The sequence below is a fragment of the Ornithorhynchus anatinus genome, chromosome X1, assembly GCF_004115215.2.
Source record: "Ornithorhynchus anatinus isolate Pmale09 chromosome X1, mOrnAna1.pri.v4, whole genome shotgun sequence".
Lineage (NCBI taxonomy): Eukaryota > Metazoa > Chordata > Mammalia > Monotremata > Ornithorhynchidae > Ornithorhynchus > Ornithorhynchus anatinus.
In genome coordinates, this window is record NC_041749.1 from 59,920,945 (window position 1) to 59,941,325 (window position 20,381).

General features: G+C 40.7%; 1 protein-coding gene and 1 non-coding gene across 2 annotated transcripts in view; both read right to left on the reverse strand.

Annotated features, from left to right (window-relative positions):
* TAFA1 (TAFA chemokine like family member 1) overlaps positions 1 to 20,381 on the reverse strand; it is a 542,679-nt gene that overhangs the window by 237,629 nt on the left and 284,669 nt on the right. The window lies entirely within an intron of this gene.
* LOC114806747 lies at positions 4,529 to 4,666 on the reverse strand. The gene has a single exon (XR_003754809.1). It is a non-coding gene; the product is annotated as a small nucleolar RNA SNORA7 (small nucleolar RNA).

Consider the following 20,381-nt stretch of genomic DNA (forward strand, 5'->3'; position numbering starts at 1 on the left):
CACCTGTGTAGGAACAGGTGTTCCTTATTTGATTTTTCATGAAGAAATGTGGATGCACCTACTCACCCATATGTCAATGTATTGCTATCTAACCCAGTTATGTTTCTTTGAGAACCAGGTGTTCCATATGCAAGATATATTTCAAAGGATCTTTCACAAAATTCCACATAATAAAACTTCAGTAAGTGGACTACACCAAGACAGAGTAATTTTAACTCTGAGCTGGTGTTAATAGAGCATTGTCCACCTGATAATGAGGCACAATTAAGATTTTGCATTCTTTGACTTTCAAAAAGAGGTTCTTGGGCCAATGCAAAAATATAAAGGAGTTATTCTCCTTGACCAACAGCATCTGAATAAAAACGATTTGAATGTAGTTGGCTCAAACATAGTCTAGTGAACAAGGCACAGGTGTAAGTTGCAAATTTGAGTCCTGAAGCAAGCTCAAGCTCAGTTCCCAGTAGAGGTGGAGTGTAAGTAGATAGAGAGGAACTGTTGGCTAAATTTCTCTGAGTGTGCACAGAAGATTGAGGTTTTGTACTGATCTACACACAAACATTTTCACTGGAAACCCAGAATTTCATTCTGTCACCACTAGATTCAAAGATCCAATCTGGCTTCCACACCTTACTTCACAGAAACTCTCCTCTCAATGATCAGAAATGATCCCTTCTTGCCAAATTCAACAGCCTCTACTTCATCCTAATCCTCCTCAACCTCTCATCTGCTTTCAACACTGTCAACCACCCTCTTTTCCTGAAAAAGTTACCCAACCTCGGTTTCACTGACACTGTCCTCTGTGTTTCTTCTATCTCTCTGGCCTCTCATTTGCAATCTCTTTTGTGGGTTTCTTATGTTTCCCACCCCCTAACTGTGGGATTCCTGCAAGATTCAGTTCTGGGTTCCCTTCTATTACTTATCTACACCCACTTCAATGAAGAGCTCATTCCCTCTTATAACTTCAACTACTATCACTTTGTGGATGATTCCCAAATCTATATCTCCAGCCCTGATCTCTCTCATTCTCTTCAATCTACCATTTCCTCCTACCTCAGAACATCTCTACTTGGATTTCCTGCCAACACCACAAACTTAGCATGTCCAAAATATAACTCCTTATATTCTCACCCAAACCTTGTCCTCCTCTTGACTTTCCTGTCAATGTACACAGCATGACCATCCTTCCTGTCTCACAAACCTGTAACCTTGGTGTTATCCTAGACTTATCTCTCCCATTCAACCCACATAACCAATCTGTCACTAAATCCTGTCAGATCACATCATTGCTAAAATCCACGCTATCCTCTCCATCCAAACTGCTACCACATTAATCCAAGCACTTATGCTATCCTGCCTTGATTACTGCATCAGTCTCCTTGCTGGCCTCCCTGCCTCCTGTCTCTCCCCACACCAGTCCATACTTCACTTTGCTGCCTGGATCTTTTTTTAAAAAAAGAAAACATTCAGACCACATCTCCCCACTCCTCAAGAACCTCCAGTGGCTGCACATCCACCTCTGCATCAAACAGATATTCCTTACCATTGGCTTTAAAGCACTCAATCACCTTGCCCCCTTTTACTTTAGCTGCTTTCCTATTACCACTCAGCCAATCAATCATATTTAGTGAGCACTTACTGTGTGCAGAGCACTGCACTTGAGAGAGTACAATATAACAGTGTCCGTAGACACATTCCCTGTCCATAATGAGCTCGCAGTCTAGAGGGAGAGAAAGACATTAATATAAATAAATATTAGGGATATTATATGAGTGCTCTGGGGCTGAGGGAGGGGTGAATAAAGGGAGGAAATCAGAGTGATGCAGAAGAGCATGTGAAAAGATGAAGTGAGTGCTTAGTCAGGGAAGGCCTCTTGGAAATATGTCTTCAATAAGGCTTTGAAGGTAGAGAGAATAATTTTCTGTTGCATATAAAGAGGGAGAACGCTCCAGGCCAGAGGCAGGATGTGGGTGACTGGTCGGTGGTGAAATAGATGAGATGGTGATACAGTGAGTAGGTTGGCTTTAGAGAGGTGAAGTGTGTGGACTAGGTTGTAATAGGAAAGCTGCAAGGTAAAGTAACAGGGTCAAGATGATTGAGTTCTTAAGAGCTATTGGAAAGGAGTTTCTATATGATGCGAAGACGGGTGGATGGGCAACCACTTGAGGTTCTTCAGGAGTGGGGAAACAAGAACCCAGTGATTTTGGAGCAATATGTTCCAGACAGCAGAGTTAAGTTTGGACTGGAGTGGGGAGAGTCAGGAGGCAGGGAGGTCATCAAGGAAGTTGATACAATAATCAAGGTGGGATATCATAAGTGCTTGGATTAATGTTGTAGCAGTTTGGATAAGAGGAAAGGGCAGATTTTAGCCATATTGTGAAGGTCCAACAGACAGGATTTAGTGACAGATTGAATGTGTGTGTTCAATGAGAGAGAAGAGTCATGGACAACACCAAGGTTATGGGCTTGTGAGACAGGAAGGATGGTGGTACTGTCTACATTGATAGGAAAATCATTGGGGGACAGGGTTTGGGTGAGAAGATAAGGAGTTCAGTTTTAGACATTTAAGTTTGAGGTGTTGGCAGAACATCCACGTAGAGATGTCCTGAAGGCAGGAGAAAATTGGAGACTGCACAGAATGCGAGAGATTAGGGCTGGAGATGTAGATTTGGGAATCATCAGCATAGAGGTGGTAGTTGAAGCCATGGGAGCTAGTGAGTTCTCCTAGGAAGTGGGTGTAGATGGAAAATAGAAGACACCCAGAACTGAACTTTGAGAGACACTGACAGTTAGAGGGTGGGAGGCAGAGGAGCCTGAGAAAGAGACTGAGAATGAGTGGCCAGAGCGATAGGAGGAGAACCAAGAGAGGATGGTAACAGTGAAGCCGAGGCTGGATAATGTTTCCAGGAGAAGAGGTTGGTTGATAGTGTTGAAGGTAGCTGACCGGTCAAGGAGGATTAGGATGGAGTAGAGGCTGTTGGATTTGGCAAGAAGGAGACCTTTGTGACCTTTGAGACAGCTGTATCGGTGGAGTGAAGGGGATGGAAACCAGATTGGAGGGAGTCAAGGAGAGATTTGGAGGAGAGGTACTGGGGACAGTGGGGATAGACAACTTGCTCAAGAAGTTTGGAGAGGAATTATAGGCAGCAGATAGGATGATAACTGGAGGGAGCCATGGGGTCAAAGGAGAGTGCTTTTAGGAGAGGGGACACATGGGCATGCTTAGTAGCAGTGGGGAAGAAGCCATTGGAGATGAAGCAGTTGAAGATGGTGGTCAGGGAGGGAAGAAGGGAGGGAGCAAGTGCTTTGATAAGGAATGAAGGGATGGGGTCATAAGTGCAGTTGGAGGGGGTGGATTTTGAGAGAAAGCAGGAGATGTCCTCTTGAGATACTGCTGGGATATATGGGAAAGTTAGAGAAGGGATAGGAGGAAGAAGGGAGTGGAAAGAAGCACGGGAGATTTAAGGGAAATCACGCCTAATACTTTCAATTTTCTCAATCAAGTAGCCCTCACGCTTTGCTTCCCTAATGCCAACCTACTCACTGTACCTCCATCTCATCTATCAGGCTGCCAACCTCTTGCCCACATCCTGCCTCTGGCCTGTAATGTCCTCCCTCTTCATATCCAACAGACAATCGCACTCCCCAGCTTCAAAATCTTATTTAAAGCAAATCTCCTCCAAGAGGCCTTCTTGGAATAAGCTCTTTTCCTCATGTCCCACTCCCATCTGTGCCACCCTTCCACTTGAATTTGCACCCTTTGAATTTGCCAGAATTTGCCATTTCCTCAGTCCTACATCACTTATGTACATACCTATAACTATATATTTTTATGTATTTATTCATTTCTATTAATGACTGTCTCCCCCTCAAGATTATAAGCCTGTTGTGGGCAGCGAACGTGTTTACCAACTCTGTTATATTGCATTCTCCCAAGCGCTTATTAACGGTGCTCGGCACATAGTAAGCATTCAATAAATACAATTGATTGATAAATTGATTGAGTCCTGGACCTACTCCAAAAGACATATCCAGTTTCTAAACCAGTTTCACAAACATTTCCTATGAACCACACTCAATAGCAATTGGCAGGAAAAGATGAACAATGACAAGGTCGATAAGCAATATGACCTAATGGAAAGAGCATGGGCCTGGGAATCAGAGGACCTGGATTCTAATCCTGGCTCTGCACTTTGCTTGCTGTGTGACCTTTCGCAAGTCACTTAACGTCTCTGTGCCTCAGTGGCCTCATCTGTAAAATGGGAATGAAGACTGTGAATCTTAGGTGAGACAGAGACTGTTTTGTCATTTCTTATGCTGTCAAGTCCTCTCCAACCCATAGCGATGCCATGAACGCATCTCTCCCAGAATGCCCCACCTCCATCTGCAATCATTCCGGTAGTGTAGCCATAGAGTTTTCTTCGTAAAAATACAGAAGTAGTTTAGCATTGCCTCCTTCCACACAGTAAACTTGAGTCTCTGCCCTCGACTCTTCCCCCATACTGCTGCTGGCCAGCACAGGTGAGTTTTGACTTGTAGCAGATTGCCTTCCATTTGCTAGCCACTGCCCAAATTAGTAATAGAATGGATATGCCTCTGCTTGACTCTCCCTCTCCTAGTTAAAACTGATAAAGTCCTGGAAACTCTCCAGGTGCAACCCTGAGAGGGGAGAGACAGGAACTGTGTCCAAACTAATTATCTGATAGCTGCCCAAGCACTTAGTACAGTACCTGCCACATAGCAAACACTTAACAAATATTAAATTATATTCCATATATAGGGTTTAGTAAGAGAGTCAGCTCACCAGAATTGTAGCACTTCTCTCAACAGCACAGCTCTGCTGATTAGGACATGTAAGTACCTTCTATATATTAGGTGTGATAGTAGAAGTGGTGGTAGTAGTAGTAGTTTTTATGTGCTTACTGGGTGGAGAGCACTGTAATAGGCTTCGAGAAAGAATACACAATGGGGAATCAGGCATGGTTGGGGAATTTACAACCTGGGAGGGCAGAGTCAATAATTTAAAGACATAATGAAAAATAATCTCCAACAGTGTTATAAAGTAGTGGACTAGTATTAGGCCACCACAGGAGACAGACCGGCCTGACGAGCAGCAGTAAAGAGTGCAAAGGCTTAGCAAATAGTGGGATACCAACAGGCAGTTTCTTCAAAAATGAACAAAACCAAAACAGGTCCTATATGGGACAAGTCCATTAATGAAGGAAGGATGTATCTTTACATGAAAACAATAAAGGATCTGGGACCTGGGTTTTAATTCTGGCTCTGCCACTTGTCTGCTGTGTGACCTTGGGCAAGTCACTTAACTACTCAGTTCCCTCATCTGTAAAATGGGGATTAAGACTGTGAGCCCCATGTGGGACAGGGACTCTGTCCAACCTTATTAGCTTGTATCTACCCCAGCGCTTAGAACAATGCTTTGCACATAGTAAGTGCTTAACAAATACCATAAAAAATGCTGGAGATAGTACCAATTTTTCACAAACCTTGATAAGATTACATTTAACTGAAGGGGAGTTATATATATTTCCCTAGTATTGTTAATCCCTAGTGCCCAGTACACTTTCTTACACTTAGCTCTGTCCTCATTATGTCATTTCATTGTCCCGAAACCATGATCTCATGAATATTCTGAGTAACGTATCAAGTCAATTGTGGATTCAGAAGTACAATCTATAGCTCCTTAGATTTGTAAGCTTTTGACACTCAGTTAAATGGTAACTATATTGAACTAGAAAAAATATATCTAATAAATTTGAAAAAAACAGTAATTTTTGAGAACAAAATAGGACCTGCTTGTAAAAGAGCTGTAAATTTGGAAAAGACATGCTGCAGAATTGGCAACATAAAGTTATAAAATGGTTCATACTCAGAGATGGATGTTTCAAGGTTTTAAAAAGCATGTAATTCAGATGGTAGTTATGATGTTTAGTTTTCCAATTTCAATAAAAATAAGGTTTAAATTTGGATAGTGTCAAAGATTTCAAAGTGTTCAGGTTTCATTTTGTTTTATCTTTTGATTCACATACATTAACATATGTGTGATTCCTGTTTCTTTAGAAATATGGCTTGTCTTATGTTGTCAAGTCGTCTCTGACCCATATCGACGCTAAAGACACATCTCTCCCAGAATGACCTACCTCTATCTGCAATCATCCTGGTAGTGTATCCATACAGTTTTCTTGGTAAAAATATGGAAGTGGCTTACTACTGCCTCCTTCTGCGCAGTAAACCTGAGTCTCCAACCTCAACTCTTTTCTGTGCCACTGCTGCCCAACACAGATGAGTTTTGATTTGTAGCAGATAGCCTTCTATTCACTAGCCACTGCCCAAGCTAGGACTCTCTCTCCCATAGTTGAGACTGGTAAAGTACTGGAAACTCTCCAGATGCGACCCTGAGAGAGGCTTGCAAATGGCACAAATAGTTACAAGACAGCGTGACATCACAGCTGTCTGTGAGCATTCTTAGGCAATGTTGGGGCAAGCTTGCCTAAATTAGGGTCTACGACACCATTGTCAATCCAGAACTTCACACTATACAAATCTACATTGTGAGGTGAGGCTCTATATTGGAGAAAAGAGAATGAGGATCATCCCCCAGGGATAAACAAATATTCCTCATGGGTGTCAGTTAAGGAAACTTCAAACTCTTCACAGAGTTGAGTGGAGGGAAATCTCCTCCTCTCCAAAATAAATGGACAAATTTTTCAGAGAGCAGATTCTAAAATTTGAAATCACGGTTAAGGAAAACAAATCTTTTTTTTTTAAAGTTGGGGGGGGTGTACGTGTGTGTGTGCGCACGCGCAGCACACGTGTTGCAGGAAAGAGGCCCTAACCTCACTATATAAAGAGTTTGGGCTAGAAATTGGTTTACCTTGAGTAAAGCCTTAAGAAAATAGATAACCTAATCATAATCTCTGGTTTGACATTTAAACTTGCATTTGAGTTTTAAGGAATATTACATATAACTAAACCTCCATCAAAACTCAGTTTGGTAATGGTTTAAAAGGGGCTTTGCAATGACATCAATCCCCTTGAAGGCTCTCATCTGCTAAATTGCCTTGACTCAACCTCACATATTCTTGATGACATCTGAAAAGTATTTCTCTTCACTTTCTGAGCAGCTGACAATCTTACTTTGGTGCTTTGAATCCCAGAGAGCTTATGAAATGTTTTCCCCTTATAGCTATCCAAGCTCTTTTCCGTAGTCCTTCTATACTTTCTGAGGTTGATATGTTAAAAAAAAAGCCATCTAAATGGCTTGTCAATCCCTATTCTAAATGACACCGCTTGGAAAACTTAGAATTGAAATGGGACTAAGTTATCAAGTTAGCTCAAGGATTTTTATTTATAAGGCATGAACTTTTGTAATGGAAAAGAATTGACCTGAAGGAGCCTAAGAGAGAAGTAACATGGCCTAGTGTAAAGAGCATGGGCCTGGGAGTCAGAAGACTTGAGTTCTAATCCCATCCTTGCCCAATTTCTGCTGTATGACAGTGGGCAAGTCACTTAACTTCTCTGTTCCTTCACCTGTAAAATGAGGATTCAATACCTGTTCTCCTTCCTACTTGGCCTGTGAGCTTTAGGTGGGCAGGGACTGCATTCGACTTGGTTGATTTGTATCTATCCCAGCACTTAGAACAGTGTGTGACACATTGTATCAAGTGTTTAACAAATACCAAAGTAAAAAAAAAATAAAAAAGTCTAAGCTATTTGCAAGTGGTTTGATGAGGCTCTAGGAATGACCCTCCAACCAGAGGGATCCAGGCCAGATGATTTGTGGTCTGTAGTTACTTGGGAGACATTTATTTCTTCAGCTGACCAGCTATAGATAATGTGAAACCAAATGTTGGCATATCATAGGCAAATGGCAGTTGACTGGGGGAAAACCATGACAGTGCACACTAGTCAGTATCACAGAATTTTCTGAGTATCTCCTGGGTTAATCTGCATTTCAGAGCATCCAATGAGCTACTCAAAATCTTGTTGAAGGCACCTGATAACTACAAATGGTTAAAAAGCTGTAAAGACTTCATTATTTGCTTATTCATTTGATTGTGAAAATGGCATGCTTTGCAGGGAGCAGTCTTCCAATTTAGAACATTGTAAAACTACATAAAATACAAGAAGGAACAATATTTTTGTCACCTTTCAGTGTTTACCAGCCTTAAGATAATTTTGAAATATTTACATATCATCAAATCTATCCTAAATACTGAATTCTTCTTATAAAAAATCAAATCAAGTGTATCATGCCAATCTTCTCTGTATATATTTTATATTTTAATGCATTGTTGAATTAAAATATTGAGAGAATACTTCCAAATGCTTTGAAACCCCATTTTACTGTGCTTAAATATCCAATTTCAGAATTCTATTATTTTGATACATTGTTTTGCCTACCTCTCTGACATAAATACCATTTCACACTTCAATTCTCCACTAAAGTAATGTGGAACTTTGTAAAACAAGCAATATACAACTTGGACTATTCCTTATATATAAAAAAAAGAATTGTAGAGAGTCCATTTCCTGCTTAATGAGATGGTGTGATGCGTTTTAAAGAAGGAACAGAATAGAAGTCATCTCTAAGCTTTGCTCAAAAACATTACTTGCAATCTATTGCCATGAGTGGAAATGGTTTACATTTGGAAACCTGCCTCTTCACCTGACTTACACTCTTGAAGATCTGGGAGAATAGTTTTCCCACAATCTCTATTTTCCTCTATTCTAGCTAATTTCCAGCACAGTCTAAGAGTTAGAGGGATCATTTAGGGAATGTTTTTCATTATTATGAAGATTGAAACATGAAATACTTCAGAAGAAGCCTTGTATTTGGTAATGGTGTACCTCTTTCTATTGATTCAGCCTTAAATGTCAATCCTGAAGCATACTTTTGCTTCTGATAGAAATGAAGACTTTTGGTTTAGGATTAATTCTATGTACTTTGCCCTGCTATATTTGACACATTTTTAGGAAATATTAGTCAGGGCCATCATACCAGGGCCTTGCCTTACTACTATTTTCCTGTATCTGCTATGGACCCAGAAATACCATTTATTTCACCAGTACCACTTTTTTTTCCACGTGAAAACAGTGTTCATATTACTCTTCTGGACATGAAGCAAAATGAGCCGGTAACTTCCGTCCAGTCAAAGTGATTAATTTAGAATGAATGGAAATTCACAGTAAATAGAAAGGTTAACTTCTAAAAATATGATAATTTCAGAGGAAAGAAAACACTAGTTCTCACTGCTGAAAGGAATTCTTCAAGTACTTAAAGTCTAAGCTATAAAGAGCTGAATCTGAAAGCTTTGAAAGCACAGGTTCACACAGAGCATAGCATAAAATGCCCAGCAAAGAATATTTCTAACTGATTTTTCTTTCTCTAAATATTCCTTCCTAAAAAATATTTTTTAATGAGAAAAAATGCTTTAATTGGACATTTTAGCTTTTGCAGCCCTTTAAATGATTTTTTAAACACAAACCTTGACACACTTATGCTATTAAAAATGAACTATTAATGGTCCAGGCTTTCCTTTTTTAATGGTATTTATTAAGCACTTACTATGTGTCACCACTGTTATAACCACTAGGGTAGATACAAGGTAATCAGGTCAGGCACAGTCCCTGTCCCACATGGGACTCATAATCTTAATCCCTATTTTACAGATGAGGTTTCTGAAGCACAGAGAGGTGAAGTGACTTGCCCAAGGTCACACAGCTTACAAATTGTAGAGCAGGGATTAGAACCCAAGTCTTCTAACTCCTAGGCCCATGCTCTTTCCTAAAACCCTTATATATCTATGATCCTTCCTGTCAGAGTAGGGATTGCTCTGGTCCCACAGCATTTAAAGTGGACAATCATGTTTCCTGGGTATTAGCAATACTAACACAGTAAGCCAGCTAACCTAAATGATTAGGATCAAAGGCATCTATTTTAGGCATGAAGTGATTGGTTTGTTTTCTACACCCAAATTCTACACATATTTGCCTAACTTTCTATTTAACCTGAACTGAGAAGGCTCTATGGGTATCAATTTTTCATTAAGAGTAGAGGGGCAAATAGGGGGTGAGGATTTAGGGGGTAAGGGTCTGAAAGGGAGTGAGACAAGCTGGGGAGGGTTTGGGAGTGGCAGACTGGGTTCAAATAGTCAACAAATCAGAAAAAAATCCACATTGCTTGGAAGTTCTTGCATCTTGTGTATGATTCTTCCTTCAGTTTTTCCTGAAGGGATGAGCTTGTTCTAAACCTGAGGGAAAGATGCAGGACCTAGAAAGTTTTAGTAAATCTGTGGATATTCTGCTTACCAACATGGAAAGAATGAAGCAGGCTTTGCTTCAAATACAGAACCCTCTACCACCCCCACAGATATGGAACTGCTAACTATTGCAAATTTTAACCACGCTATGAACTATTTTAGAGCTGATAGAGAATGGGTTTTTCCAAATAGTAGCAGAAGACAGACCACATGCTGAATGATAACCAATTAGATCCAAATAAAATGCTAAGAACTTTGGGATCAAATTTACCAGGAAATTTGGAAAACTGATCCCTGAACTCTTGAATTATCATGCAAGAGACAGTGTAGTTTCATTGAAAGTGCCCAAGTCTTGGAGTCAGAGGAGCTGGGTTCTAATCCCAGATCTGACACTTGCCTGCTGTGTGACCTTGTAAAAGTTTCTTAACTTCTCTGTGCCTCAGTTTCCTCATCTGTACAATGAGGATTCAATACCTGTTCTCTACTACTACTAAGACTGTGAGCCCCCTGAGATATAGGGACTGTGTTTGATGTGATCATTTTGTATCTACCCTGGTACTTAGTACAGCACTTGATACATAATTTAATAAATATTACAGTTATTACTACCAGGCATTAGAAATCAGAGAAAGCTTGGCAGAGACAATTGGCAAAGGAGAAAAACTCCTTCAGGTTGAGCAAGAGAGCTGAGGCCATCAGGGTCATTATCAGCTCCAGGGATTCTGAGATAGACCATGAGAGAGATAGTCCTGTCATCCCAACACTGAAATGTGACCTGAGACAGGAATTCCCAGGACACTTGCCTGCTGTGTGGTCTTGGGCAAGTCATTTAACTTCTCTGTGCTTGTCATCAATCATTATGACCCAGGTTCGGAGATCTTTCACCCTCTGTATGGGCAGGGGTTAAACAGAATTAGAACCATTTAGAATACAAGGTTCTTTATTCAGCCACCCATGTCCACAATACCAGAGAAGCAGGAACATACACAAAAGGACAGGATCACTGAATCTCAACAAACTGGTTCCTTGAAGCCACTCGTAGTCATTTCGTTCATCAGGAAGACACTAGGTTTCTATAGTTGCGAGCCCTAACCCTAATGCATAGAACATGGGTTTCCCAAAGAGAGAGAAACAGTGGTGGAAAGAGATAACCTCTTTTTGAAGATAACACAGGTAAACACTGAGCACCAGTTCCTCAAGGGACACACCTATAAGTCAGTTATGCATGCTTCAGCATGAAGAGGGACACTTGGCTCTATTCTAGGTCAACAGCAGGGGATACTCACATTCTTAGTGGAGTCCTCATGGCATTATCAGTGCTGGCTGTCACAGAGTGGACATCCCACACTCTGATTAGGGATGAGTGTCAGCACTCTCATCTCGCTACAAAGAGCTGTCACTTGGGTGCTGATTTTTATAGGGTACCTGGCCTATCTAGACTTCCCATTTGGGTGGTACGGTGGAGGAGTATTTTGACTACTAAGAATGGCGTGGTCAAATACAACTCTCCTGGGACCCTTTTACTTGTTATCAGCAATACCAACCAGAGGATGCTCAGGTGACAGCTCTGCTGACAGCTGACAGATAATTACTTCCCTCCCCTTTCAAAACTTTATTGAAGGAATATCTTTTCCAAGAGGCTTTCCTTGACTAAGCCCTCCTTTCCTCTTCTCCCACCTCCTTCTGCATTGTCCTGACTTGCTCTCTTTATTCATCACCCCTTCCAGCCCCACGGCACTTATGTACATATCTGTAATTTACTTATTTATATTAATGTCCATTTCCCCCTCAAGTCTGAGAGCTCATTGTGGGCAGGGAATCTATCTGTTTATTGTGATATTGGACTCTCCCAAGCGCTTAGTACAGTGCTCTGTACACAGTAAACACTCAATGAATATGATTGACTGACTGACTGGTGACATATCACTTTTTATTTTCTGGGGAACTTGTTATTGCTATCAGCAATACACCACTCCCTCCCCTTCTGGGGCCCTTCACTTGCTAACAGCAGTACCAGTCGAGGGTTGCTCCACCGATCCGTTGACTGCACCAGTGGCCGTGATGCACTCGCCTCAGTCTAATGGCTCCTTGGCCAACAAAATGGAGTTGGTCTGGTCAAGTCCAACCCATTACAGTGCCTCAGTTCCTCAACTGTAAAATGGGGATTCAATACCTGTTCTCCCTCCTACTTAAACAGTGAGCCCCTTGTGGGACAGTGACTGGATCCAACCTGATTGATTTGTATTTATTCCAGCACTTAGAACAGCGCTTGACACATAAGAAGTGCTTAATAAATACCCTGAAAAAAAATATTCCATCAGACTCCCCCCCAGGCAGGGACTTGGCAGATTGTCCCTATTCCAGTTGCAACTAGAGAGAGGGACAGGGGACAGGCTCCTGGGAAGATAGTCTCTATGTCTTTGATCTCCCAGACATTAAATAGAATGGCCCGAGAAGTGGGGATGGATGTCCCTAGAGCATCTATCTTTAATTATACAGGCTGCACAGACTGCAGAGAATTGCAATCTAATCAAGATGAACAAAATCTATCTGCTTCTAGACTCAAATGTAAAATATCTTAAAGCAGATCTAGCCCAGGTGATCACAGCAAGGAGACACTATAGTCACGGGGGAGAACTTGGTATTTGGAAGTGAACAACTTTGAAAGGAGGGGACTGCTTTGGTAAAAAATAAAAAAGAATCAAAGACTTGATGAGTCTCCTTGAGCATGCAGTTATGTTGGGAAATGAGTTATGGACAAATTATTCAGTTACTGAACCATGAAAGAAACAAGTAGAAATGGTGCAATTTACAAATGTTTTTGCCTCTTTTGCACCATCCTACCCCTTTATCCCTCTCTTTCCCTTCCACTGAAGACCATATCATCCACCTCTTCCACCTACTCCAGCTACTAGTTGCTGTCATCTACCATCTCCCAGGCCCCACCTCCAACTTTCTAAGCCATTTTGATCCCTTTCTCACATTCCTTCCCTCTTTCTCATATCTCTCATTCAACTCCCATATTCAATCTGTCACCAAATCCTGTTGGTTCAATCTTCACAACATCGCTAAAATCTGCCCTGTCCTCTCTCTAGTATCTCTAGTATCTCCAAACCGATACTACATTAATCCAAGCACCTATCCTATCCCACCTTGATTACCCCACAGCAGTTATATACATATCTGTAATTTATTAATATTAATGTCTGTCTCCCCCTATAGACCATAAACTCCTTGGGTCCACCATCTCTGTTATATTGTACTCTCCCAAGTGCTTAATTTAGTACTCTGAACACAATAAGTGCTCAATAAATATCACTGATTGTTTGATCTCTCCATCCTTACACTGATCCTCAGGGACTTGAATTCATATGGATGTTCCTGATGACCATCCCGCTGCCCACTTCTTCTCACTCCTTAAATCATCTGATGTCCTGCTCTACCCCACATCAGGGCACATGCTTGATCTCACGATCTCACGACCTCATCGACTTTGAAATTCTACTCTCCGACCACAAACTCTTCACTTCCTTCTCTCCCAGACACTCCAACCCCTCAAATATGTCATGTTCCCCTACAGAGACTTCTGTTTTTTTGCCTCCTCCCAATTTTCCAAAGTCACCATGCCATATTTGCTCTCCATACCCAAACTACCTTCTCTTGATGCACAAATTGACACCCTCAACACCACCTTCTCCACTAAACTCAATTCCCTTGCTCCTCTGTCCCTCTGTTGTTGTTATATAGCATGGCCTAGTGGATACAGCACGGACCTGGGAGTCAGAAAGACCTGGGTTTTAATCCCAGTTCTGCCACTTGGCTGATGTGTAACCTTGGGCAAGTTACTAAATTTCTCAGTGCCTCAGTTACCTCATCTGTAAAATGGGGATTAAGACTGAGTCTCTTTTGCAGACTCCTCTTTTGCCTCCCACCCTCTAACTGTGGGAATCCCTCAGTGCTCAGTCTGGGTCCCCTTCTAGTCTACATCTACACCCACTCCTTTGGAGAACTGATTCACTCCCAAGTCTTCAACTACCAGCTCTACAGTGATAATTCCCAAATCTATGTCTCCAGACCCGACCTCTTTCTCCTCTTCAGTCTTCCATCTCCTCCTGCCTTCAGGACATCTCCACTTGGATGTTCCCACAGTATCACAGATTTAACATATCCAAAAGAGAGCTCCTCATCTTCCAATCCAAACCTGTCCTCCCTCTGACTTTACCATCATGGTGGACAACACCATCAACCCACCTATCTCACGAGCCCATATTCTTAACATTGTCCTTGACTCATCTCTCATTCAACCCACATATTCAATCTGTCACCAAATCTTGCTGGTTCTGCCCTTCCAACATTTCTCAAATCCACACTTTCCTCTCCATCCTAATTGTTACTAGGCTGGTCGAGGCATAGAATAATGCATCAGACTCCTTTTTCACCTACCTGCCTTATTTCCTTTTTCTTGCAATTGGTTATTAACTGTATTTTATTTTCTTCGTCATTGTTTACACACTATTTTGCTGGGCTTTTGTGTTTTGTTTTGGTTTTTATCATTGATTCATTATCACTCTTTTGTGATTTGATTCTCCTTTAACTTTATTTTGTGGTTTGTGCTGTATTCTTTCAGTTCCTATCATTTGCTCCACATTACTTGGGTAGAGAGAAATAACTTCAATCCTTCTCTTGCTCAAAACCCAGATTGCACAATTGACAAATCACCTCAACTCCTATGCACAGACACTCTTAAGATGCTACAGCATTCTGGCATCTGTCCAGATATCGTGAGACTAGAGAGATATGTGGGGGCTCCCCAAAATAAGCATGCTCTCCCAATGGGGGAGGGTGGAGGGGAGGTTTGTCTTGTGCATCCATTTATGAGTCCCATTTCTGCCGAAAGATCCGCCTGATATTCAGAGTGATTACACCATTCGGCTGGCTCTGCGAAAATACCTAAGGCAAGGAAATTAGAGGGAAGAAAAGGAAAACCAAAGCCTACATTACTCAGAGAGGAAAGTGGTTGGTTTGCTTATATTTTCCAGCAGACATTCGGGTATTTTGGAAGGAGTTTGTTCTCTGCCATAGGTGGAGAGCTATATTCCCCTGGGCAGACCTGGGGTAAAGTTTACTTTACCTAAGAGATTTCCCAGAAGGAAGTTCACTCTGCTGCTTTTTTCCTTTCTGGTAGCTGCTTCTTTCTCTTTCTCTCTTTATGGTCACTGACTGCCTTATTAGGACCCTTCCAGACATTTCCATGTAGTGCAATGTTTCTATTTGCTGAACCAATATCAGGATAAAATAAACTAGGGATGTAAATTCATTGGGGAGGCTAGAGTACACTCTTTTCCCCAAAAGACTTAAGGGCAAAACACATGGATCTTGCATGCCATAACCAGGATTCAGGTTAAGCCTCTTGATACCTGATCAATCATGGTGGATGCAGAGTGAATCCCTGCCCTTGAGGAGTTTACAATCTTAGCTGGGAGATGGACTGTTGAAATCAATTACAGGTAGGGGGAAGCAAAACAATAGAGTTTAAAGTCATGTGCATAAGTGTTCTGAGATGGGGGCAGATGAGTACCCAGTGCTTAGATGTCATGCAAGTGGCAGTAGGAGGAGAATTTAGAGATGAATAATCGATTAATCAAGGAAGACCACCTCACGAAATGCTATTGATTGATTGATTGGTTGTTCAGCATAAATCATCAAGGAGACCCAGACAACTTTACATGCCTTTCAATCTAATACTGGTCAGAGAACTGAGGTGAGTGGGGCTGGAAATTCAGCCCAAAGAGCCTGGGCCAAAGCCATTGATTTTACTCTCTATTTTGGAAACTCGTAGTAGCAATGTCTCCATTGCCCTCTTGGAATGGGGACCAATAGCAGGCTGTGGCTTGTTTGTTCCACACAAAAACCAGGTATGGATCACCTAAAATGGAAGGTTGAAAGATGTTTTTTAAACCCTAAATGATCTAGATGCTTTGGCTACAGCAACCTAGTTGTTCTTAGATTATAAACTCCTTGAGGGAGGGATGTTGTCTACTAAATCTACTGTACTTCCCCCACGCTCTGCACACAGTAAGTGCTTGATCAATATCACTGATTGTTGATGGATTCATAGGTGTTATGAACTTATTAGCTGTTCTTGATTGTCCCTCATCAGGCTCTGGGATAGTGGCTGAACTAATTAGTACTAACTGCAACCACAGTAGTAGTATCCTGATAGTAGTAGTATCCTGATTTAAGGCAGGACCCACAGCAACAAAAGCATACAGTCAAAGCACCCATAAATTCATCAACTGGGCAGGCCTCTTTTGACTCGTTACTCATGACTCTACCAAGACCCTCACATAGTGAGGCAGGGGACAGTGAGTCCCATCTGAAGCTGAAAATAGTTCCCATTTCCATATCCCTAAATTGGCTAACAAGGGATTATCACACAAGATTTAAAAATAATCCCCTCTTTCTTTCAGATCACACCTCTCTAATGGTCACATGATTTCTTTTAATGTTTTTTGTTATGCACTTACTATGTGCCAGGCACTGTATTAAGCACTGCGGTAGATACAACCTAGTTAGATTGGACACAGTCCATGTCCCACTTGGAGTTCACAGTATTACTCCCCATTATAAGGATGAGGTAACTGAAGCACAGAGAAGTTGTATGATTTCCCAAGGTCACACAATAGGCAACTGGTGGAGCTGGGACTAGAACCCAGGTCCTTCTGATTGCCAGGACTGTGTGTGCTCTATTCACTGGGACACACTGCTTCCCTTTTCTTCTTACACCACTTTCATAGAATTCTCCAAGGAGCTTTGGTTTGTTAACTCAACCAGGTTTTAGCACAGCTGTGACCTTACTGAAGAATCTGCTTTAAGTCAAACTTGGGATAGTGAGTACTGTGATGCACATTGTATAAGATGGTTTTGAGGAAGTTCTGTGCCTCAAGCTTACACCTTTGGTATAGCAACTATGATAGTTGAACAACTGAGCCACTTTTGAGGAATTGCAGTCAGTGGTCAGGCAGGAGAAGGATAGTACCCCCTGCACGTAAATGGCCGGGTACAATTGTACCACCTGCACATAAATGGCCAGGGAAAATGCTGTTTACCCTGTAACACATCCATTTTAGATCGAAAATTCATAACTGCCAGTGTGCAAGAGCAGGTATTCCATTTGTATTGGTTCATGAAAGCTAAATATTGATAAACAGCCTTCACTAATCCTATGGTGAACCTATATGGATAGGGGGAAATACTTATTCCCCTCATCTTCTGGCAGACATCCTACAAAGTATATTGATGCTAAGATTTGGTATTAAAATGTGTAAAAGTAAACTTGTACTTTGCTCTGTTCTACCTATTAAGTTTCCCATCATGTCTTCCTCTAAGTAATAACCAACTCAAATGCATTACTTTTGCTGGTAAAAGCAGACCTCAGCAATATTCCTCTTGGATTGCTTTGCTGCAAATGTAAAAAAAAAAATCTTAAAACTTAATCGATGGCTTTGTGGGAAGATTTTCAATGCTTTGATCAGGTTGAGCTTCCTAGTTTGCTTTGACAGAGCCTGATTTTCTCCCTGACCTCATGTATAAAAGGACACCCATGAGAGTTTGAAGATTTACAGCTGCACACTAACATTAATGCACCATCGGACACTCTTGACCTTGAAATTTCTTTCATTCTATCAGCTTTCTTCAGACAATCTCTCTTCCTCACCTAACATCACCAGAGAGAAATCTGGTCTCACATATGTCCACAAGAAAGTGAGTAGGATATTGTGGATGGCTTGGGACAGGTGAGAAACTGGCCATCCACTTGATTTTAATCACACTCTTGAAGGTTGTTCCATATTTTTAGTAGAAAAATAAACTCTCAGAAAAAAAGTGTCCTTTTATACTACATCAATTCTGTAATGGTAACTAAGATTCTGACTAATCCAGTGTTCCTGGAAAGTAATTTCATCAGGCCCAGAATTTTTGCATACCAAGAATAAGGGAATAAATTGTGTGAAGGCTGAAAAGCTTTCTGGTGACCTCTAGCACAATACGTCAACAGTGATCTCTTCTTTGTCTCCTCCCTGGGATCTTGAAAGAGAAAATAATTGCAAAGAGAAATCCAGATGATGCCCAACAGTCTTGGGTACTGCTAAAAGAAAAATAAAAAACCAAGTGTTCTCCCTCCTTGAGGCACTATTGGACACCTTATAAGGTCAGCGGTGAGAAAGGTAAATCAGCAACATGCTTGGGTTGTGGCGACCCTTCCCCTTTCCTATATTGATTCTTTATATAGTTCTTAGACGATGTGCAGCTCTCTAAAGATTTAGTGAATGAGCAGAAATGAGCTTGGCCCCTTGGGGGGAAGGGAAAGAGAAAAGCAGGAAGAAAGCAAAACATATGAACTAGTGGAGTCCTTCCAGTAATTTCAAAGTAGTTAATGGGATTTGTGGATTCACAGGCAAGAGAAATGTGCACTGAGTGTTTTTAATGGGATATTTAAAGGATCCTACATTTAAATTGATCTACTGTATATTTTCCAACTTTAAACTATTTTGGATGAATAGATTATGATGGAGTCACCCCAAACCTATCTAAACATCTGAAAAAACTCAAAGTTTTGCATTTTATTGTATTCATTGAATGAGTTCCTAAAGTTGTGCAAGAGACTTTTTTTTTCTGAAATCCTGTTAGAAACCATCATTGCTGACAATCATTTTTCATTAAAAAAAAAATTTAAGGGAAGCACAGATGCTCAATTTAGAGAGGTTTTTTTAGATATAAGGAAGATGGGTGTTCAGTTCATAGTTTCCTTAGTGATGTACTGAATTGACAAGCAATTGTATTCTGGGATTAGAGTTCAATGTAATGTTTTTAAATGGTTGTCTCCAACTGTTCTGGATTCAAAGTATTCCTGTAACTCATTAAATTTCTTTTTGGCAAGAAAGAAAAGAAATTATATTTCCTGGCCCAGGTTTGAGTCAGGCAGTGTCCATTATTAGATTAGGCTTTCCCACATAAATCTTGTTCCAAAGCAGCCAATATGAATTTCTGAGAAAAAAAAAACTCGAAAAAAATCACTGTATGGGGTTAAATCTAAGTGAAAGATGCACTTTTAATATTTAGCAATTTCTTATACCATAGTGCTTGATAACATGACTAATCTCTTCTTTAATTATTTCCCACATGCAGATCAAAGGTTACAAATTAATAGTTAAACGCATTGAGGGAGTGAGCACTTTTTTATAGCAATATAGATATCAATTAAATTACAAATTAGTTATACCTTTTGACTTATGTGCAAAGAAGAGAAATGCTACAGTATTAAAGAGTTTATAACTACTGGGTAGTCTGCCAATTAGGAAGCTGTCAAAGCTTGTTATGTTATCTTGTAGCAGTTGGTGTTCAGAATATTTCTTGCCACTCATATTCTGAGTGGGATGTAGTTAATATGCAGCTTCAGTCGACAAAGGTTCAAAGGGTACAATTTAATTATGATACTGTAAATTCTTAATTTTCAATTATTATGGCACTAGGGAGCTGCCCTTGAGAAAGGGCAGATAAAAGAGATTTTGCCATTAATGCAAGTACAAATAAATAGTAGTGCAGAGGAAAGTAATGTTTGTTGATTTCAGTCATGTCGGTAAGTGTGAGCCTGGTGATATATTCAGCATTATACACCATTTGCCAATGTCAATAGGAGTAGCCTGTCTTCAACAGCTAGTACAGTCTATTACAAATCATTCAGCAGTTAATTTCATAAAATAACGATAATGTGTTTCTTCAGACAATTATGAATGTATCTGCCCCTTCGAGAAAGAAATCTACTGCATCATCTTTCAATAATCCATATGATTTGTGGTGATTTGACCTAAAAAAGAAGCCATTCTTTTCCTAAGTGACTCATGTGCTGAATTTATGTCCTACAAGATGGAAAATAGTAGAGCATTTTAGAACTAAAGTAGTCAACTCACCTAAGCTCTGGCTCCATAGTGGCATAAAAATTAACACATTGAAATTGTCCATAAAATGACCTGCTACGCATGATTTCACTGAGATGTTTTGAATAGACAAAATTCCCAAATACTTGAATAATGAACAGATTAATAT